Source organism: Nicotiana tomentosiformis, chromosome 7 (genome assembly GCF_000390325.3).
Source record: "Nicotiana tomentosiformis chromosome 7, ASM39032v3, whole genome shotgun sequence".
NCBI classification, from domain to species: domain Eukaryota; kingdom Viridiplantae; phylum Streptophyta; class Magnoliopsida; order Solanales; family Solanaceae; genus Nicotiana; species Nicotiana tomentosiformis.
In genome coordinates this window covers 120669504-120676536 of record NC_090818.1, presented here as the reverse complement: position 1 = coordinate 120676536, position 7033 = coordinate 120669504, and the positions used below count along the sequence as shown (strand labels likewise).

The following is a 7033-nucleotide window of genomic DNA, read 5'->3' as shown; positions in this document are numbered from 1 at the left end:
AATAGTTTAACATAAATTTCTAATTCTACCTTCAACGTGAAATTTTTTATAGCCACACAAATATTCTTGGCATATTTAACACTATAAATTTTAAAAAATTACAATAATGCAAATGTTATGGCTTATATAAAACCACGAGTTTTAAAATTTTTATTTATTTATTCACAAAGGAAGTACTAATTCTTTATATCAAGAAATACTTTTTAAATCGTCATTTGTTTTTACCGGAAACCGGCTATACCAAAAACCACCAAATCTTAGCATCTATAAGTAGCAACGTTGCATGATATGTGGAGAACAGTATAGTTTTTCTAAAACCCTCTTCATCTCTTTCTTCATTTTCTTACTCTCTTACATTTCTTGAACACTTAATCTTGATTTTCCGACGATGCCATTCAGCCGTATAGCCGTCGGAAGGCCGGAGGAGGCCACCCACTCCGACGCATTAAAGGCGGCGTTAGCCGAGTTCATCTCAACCCTAATTTTCGTATTTGCAGGTTCAGGGTCAGGTGTTGCATTCAGCAAACTTACTGATGGTGGAGCTAACACCCCGGCCGGCCTTATCGCCGCCGCCATTGCTCATGCTTTCGCTCTGTTCGTGGTGGTTTCCGTTGGAGCTAATATCTCCGGTGGACATGTTAACCCTGCTGTCACATTTGGTGCGTTTGTTGGTGGAAATATTAGCCTATTACGTGGAATTTTGTATTGGATTGCTCAGCTTCTTGGCTCTGTTGTTGCTTGCTTTCTTCTCAAGTTTGCCACTGGTGGTTTGGTAAGAATAATGTTTGCCACTAAATAAATAATGTTTTTTTAGACTTTATCATAGATTATATTGCTCGATATTAAGTGGAGTTTGAATCCTTTGTTACCGTGAAAATAAAAGATTTTTTACACTATCAAATTAATTACCTAAGAAATTTGACAGATAACCATCCATAAGATTTGCATTATTGACTTGAAAATAAGTTGGATTGCAACAACAGGCTAAAGCACACTTTTAAAAGGAAAAAAAAATCTTATATTGTTAGTGTACATGAATTAAATCCATCTAATTTTAACTTTTATACACTAACAGCTTAAAAGAAATTTTACCTTATTAGGTTACCTAGCTAAGAGATATTATAGGTAAATCGTGTCTATGAAAAATTGGATTAGAAACCCGTAAACTGAGGCGGAGGCAAAAGTCGAAATACCCGTAAACTGAGGCGGAGGCAAAAGTCGAAATACGAGTTCGGTCGAATCCAATAACTTTTACTCGTGTTAAAAAACTTATAATATGTACAAATATATATTAGATTTAGAACCCAGTGATCATTAGCGTTTCAAGTCGTCGTTCTAAATTCAGAGCCCATAAAGTTAAAATCCTGACTCTGTCTCTACCTGTAAAATAAGGCAAATTACCTGTTAAGATGTTAGAATATACTAATAGTATAAAATTATTTATATTATCATTATATCAGTTAAATTCTTTCAAATTAGTCGCAACACATATAATACTTCAATGAGTTTAACACCTCAAGGTGAACCACTAAACCAAAATCTTGTAGACATTATGCAAAATACTCGTATTAGTACTATTTTAACGTTTCAATTTAGGAGAAGTTATACATTTGGCTGCTCCGCTAAAAGTATTTACAATCTCTATCCAATATACATATATTATAAACTACAACAATAACATATCCAGTGTAGTGAAAATAGCACGGGCTAGCCAGTTTTCGGACTGGTCATTCAAAAATAGCCGGTGTTTGTCAAGTCATTGAAAAATAGTCACTATTTTGCTGCATGCAACAGAGACTGGTCCAGCATAATATACTGAAGTTCGGTGCACATGTGTGTGAACTTCCAGCATATTATACTGGACCAGTATACTTTGCTGGCTCCAGTATAATATATTGGAGTTCCAGTATATTATACCGGAATTCCAGTATATTATGCTGGAGTATTTTCCGGATTTTGAACAGTGTTTTCATTCAGATTTATCTTTACATGAAAACTGGCTAAATTTCGATGACTTTTGAAACTGTGGCTATTTTTGAATGATCACTTGTAAATCTGGCTATTTTTGAATTTCTTCCCCCCAGTGTATTTCCATAAGTGGAGTCTGGAGAGAGTAGTTTGTATGCAGACCTTACTCCTACCTTGTGACCCTCGGCTTAATAAAAATAAAATCATAGCAATCATGACAAAGAACAACAGAAAGAGAAACTAATTATACATCTGTCGGCTATTTTTTTGAACGGAAAAATTTAAGTTAATTTCTCTTTAAAAATTATGCAGGAGATAGGTGCTAAAATTTGGAATGCACTTGTATTCGAGATAGTGATGACATTTGGGCTTGTCTACACAGTCTATGCCACAGCAATCGACCCAAAAAAGGGGAGTTTGGGCACAATTGCACCAATTGCTATTGGTTTCATTGTTGGGGCCAATATTTTAGCTGGTGGGGCTTTTGATGGCCTCAATGAACCCAGCAGTTTCTTTTGGCCCAGCTGTTGTGGGCTGGAGTTGGAATAACCATTGGGTTTATTGGGCTGGTCCTATTATTGGTGGTGGGCTTGCTGGGTTTGTCTATGAGTTCTTCATTTCCCAGACCTATGAGCAGTTACCACCAGCTGAATACTAAAAAATTTCAAAAGAAGAATTAACCTAAATAGCTATCAGTTCAACCGCTTAAACGAAAAAAAATAGCTGACGGATGTATAATATTGTATAATATATTTATAATCGTGTATAATTAGTGAATAATTTGCGTATACCAGCTAGAAAAAATAAATAGTGAATCCGACTGGCTGGTATCTAAAATGGTGTTTTCTACTGGGTTTTATGTAATATCGTACCTAGGGATTCTCTTGGTGTTTGATTATCAAAATTACCCTCTATTTTGGTTCAAACTTTGTGATATCGTGTGATGATGGTTTTGGGTTGTTTAGGGTTTTTTTTTTTTTTAGTGTACTTATGTTTGTTTTTCCATGTTTCAACTTGTCACCTCTTTGGATTCGATCTCAATTTCTTTGTCATTTTCTCTTATTCTTTTTCTCAACAATCATATAACATATATAAAAATCTTAAACTATTAGGAGTTCAATTTATCAATTAGACGTATCTATGAATCTAATTGAAAAGAACATGATTAAAGGGAACCTCAATACAACAACAATATACCTAGTAATATTTCACAAGTCACACCGTGGAGTCTGGGGAGGGTAGTATGTACGCAGACACTACCCCTACCTTGTGAGGATAGAGATGCTGTTTCTAATAGACCCTCGGCTCAGGAAAGTATAAGCACCCCATTAATAAAAATATAGACAAGAAGGGACAGTACCAAAAAGTCATATAAAAGCATAATAAAAATAATAAGATAGTAAGGTTATTCGCTGCCTCGACGCATAGGCAAGCGTCCCACCATTACACAAATACTGTGCGATAGCAATACACGAATTGTCACAACAATTAATGCCAAATCTCAAAACCATAGGAAATACTGATGCTGAGCTGAAACGACAGGATGACCTTCCGCAAGGCGACGGTAATAGCCCAATCAAACACGCAGGCAGAGACATCATGCACCACCTCCGTAGTACTATGACAATTCCTTGATTCCCAATCTATAACAAGCGCTTCACGTCGCATAAGATTGAATAGAAAAGAAATAAATGTAGAAGCCTCAAAAGAATCAATTCGCATGATGAGGAATCAAGAAGGGAAGTGCTCCTAACAGCTTTGTAGCCTCTCGAAGATAAGTACAGACGTCTCCGTACCGATACACAAGACTCTAATAGACTCGCTCATGACTCGTGAGACCTAAGTGAACCTAGCGCTCTAATACCATGTTGTCACGACCCAAAATCTATTAAAGGTCGTGATGGCGCCGGACACCGCTGTCAGGCAAGCCAACCATAAATACTCAATTTGGTTCTCGTTTTAATATTTTGAAATCATATTTTTCCTTCCATTAAACAGTAAAAGATGAATATTACAGAGTAAATGATAATATTTTTAACAAATTTTAATATAAAATAACTCATAGTCACCCCAAAACCTAGTATCACAAGTGCATGAGCATCAACTAGGAATGTAAAATAAAATACAGCATCTGTCCGGAATACAAATTTGGACAGGAGAAATATAAATACTTTGAAGGAGACTCTGCCGGCTGCGGGTCGTAACGTGGAATGCAGCTCACGTAAGTCCCCGTATGCATACACGCCTCTGCTCTCTCAAGGCCACTAGTCACATATGTACTTGCACAAAAAATATGCAGCAAGTGTAACATGGGTACGTAAGCAACGTGTACCAAGTAAGTATATAGCCTAACCCCAGAGAAGTAGTGATGAAGGGTCGACATCGATACTCACTAGTGGTCCAACAACATAAGGTACAATAAAGAGGTAGCAAATATGAGGCAGAGTAAGTAAGTGAAATAGAAAAATATAGATCACGTGGTACAAATCCCCTCTCTTTATGAGGAACTCAAGCTCTTTATTAGAAATTTCCTCCTTAACCGGAGCATATATATAGTTATAGTGAAACTCATCAAGTGGCTACCATAATTCAAATCTGGGATTTACAGATACACTAGCTTCTTGCCAAGGTTTTACGCACGATTTCATGGGAATGAGATATAGGAACTGTCAAGGCGTACGCCCCGATCCAACATAATAATAAAACTGTACACTGTCGAGGGTCGAACGACCCGAACTATATGATAAATTAATTAACCCGCTGAGGCGAACGACCCGCTCCCATGAGAGTGTGGTACATAAATCCTGCCGAGGCGAACGACCCGATCCCATAAGAGTAAAATACAAATTCCTGCCGAGGCAAACGACCCGATCCCATTAGAATAAGAAGCTTTGACGGATCCTTAACCCCACTCATGAATAAATGTGTGAGTTGTAATTTTTTTAACAAAAATCTTTCAATGAAGTATATATATATATATCACGGAAACATGCCGTAGGAGGAGTGAAGTTATTCGGTGACAAATCGTGAAATCGTAAAGTCTCTACAATAGCAAGTCTAGTCTCAAGTAGAAATATAAAATAAGGAATTAAACAAGCAAGGATAATCCCTATAGTATAAGTACAACATGGTATGAACCTAAGTCTACCCGGACAATATCATGAATCTAACTACGTACGGACTCTTGTCACCTCGTGCGTACGTAGTCCCCGAACAAGTTGCACACATTAAATACATCACCTAGGGGTAGTTTTTCCCCTTATAGAGTTAGACAAGAGACTTAACTTACTCCGAAGTTCCATAACCGGCTCCAACGCCGCCCTAGCACCTCAAATCGATGACCGCCGATCCAAAACTAGTCAAATAAGATGCAATCCAATCAAAATATACTCTAATACTCATAATTAATCAATTTATAATAATTTTCAACCCCACTCGAAAAATCGATAAAGCAATCCTCGGCCCACGTGCCCGAATTCCGAAAATATTTGAAGATAAATACTACCCATAGCATTACGAACTCCAACATATAATTTATTCTCAATTTCATGCCCAAATTCGTGATCAAATTCCAAGAATACCAATTTCTAGGTTTTTTAAATCCCAAATTTCTACAAATTTTCATGCTTGAATCTATGTAAAAATCATGTATTTAACTCACAATGTGAAAATATCACTTATCCCATTATAGTTGATGAAGATGGCACTCCAAAAGTGCTCCAAAATCGGCTCCCATGGACGAAATGAAGTGAAAATGAGCCAAACCCCCGTTTTATAAAACCTCACTGCCCAGTGATCCTCGCACATACGGTGCAATAGCCGCTTCTGCAGATCCGCACCTACGAAAATTCTATCGCAGGTGTGGTTCAAGCTCAGCCCAACGCTCCCGCATCTGCGCTCCATGTAGCGCATCTACGCGTCCGCTTCTACGGTCCATGCGTTGCACCTGCGCCCATCACCCGCTCCTGCGTTACCCACTTCGCACCTGCGCCTTTGCAGGTGCGCCCAAATGTTCCGCACCTGCAGTTGCTGACCAGCCTCCTCTCCTTTGCACCTGCGACTCGTGGCTCGCACCTGCGGCCCTTTTCACACAGGTGCGATTGCACCAGGTCTCAGCTGCCTCAACATTTCATCCAAGTCCAAACTCGATCCGTTAACCATCCGGAATCTACCCGAGGTCCTCGGGAGCTCAACCAAATATACCAACACGTCCCAAAACACGTCAAGAACTTAGTCGAGCCTTTAAATCACATCAAATAAAGCTAAAAACACGAATCACCCTCCAATTCAAACTAAGTGAACTTTGAAACTTCAACTTCTACAATCGATGCCGAAACCTATCAAATCACTTTCGATTGACCTCAAATTTTGCGCACAAGTCATAATTGACATTACGGACCTACTCCAACTTCCAAAATCGGAATCCGACCCCGATATCAAAAAGTCCACTTCCGGTCAAACTTCTCAAAACCCTTCAAAGTTCCAACTTTCGCCAAATGACCCCGAAATGACCTACGGACATCCAAATCCACATCTGGATGCGCTCTCAACACCAGAATCACCATACAGAGCTATTCTGAGACTCAGAAATCTCAAACGGACATCGATAGCATTGAAAATGAAAGAAAACAACGATTAGTCATAAAATCTTACTGCCAACAGAAAGCGAGATTGCGTGCCAATACTACTGTTATGAACACTCTATACTACCTCCTCTACTACCCTAATCCTCGACCTCCATACCTTCCTATGAAGAGTCATGTCCTCGGTCAGCTGAAGTTGCGCCATATCTTGCCTAATCACCTTTTCCCACCTCTTATTTGGCCTACCTCTACCTCTCTGTAGTCCCTCCAATGTCAACCTCTCACACCTCTTCACCGGGGTGTCTATGCTCCTCCTCATCACATGCCCAAACTACCTAAGCCGCGCTTCTCGAATCTTGTCCTCAATAGAGGCCACACCTACCTTGTCGCGAATAACCTCATTTCTGATCCTATATAAACTGGTGTGCCCGCACATCCATCGCAACATCCTCATCTCTGCTACCTTCATGAGCGATCTTGAC

At 39.0% G+C, this 7033-nt stretch overlaps 1 pseudogene; it reads left to right on the top strand.

Annotated features, from left to right (window-relative positions):
• Positions 1 to 367: 367 nt before the first annotated feature.
• Positions 368 to 2827, top strand: LOC104113593 (aquaporin TIP1-1-like; annotated as a pseudogene).
• The last annotated feature ends 4206 nt before the right edge of the window (positions 2828 to 7033 follow it).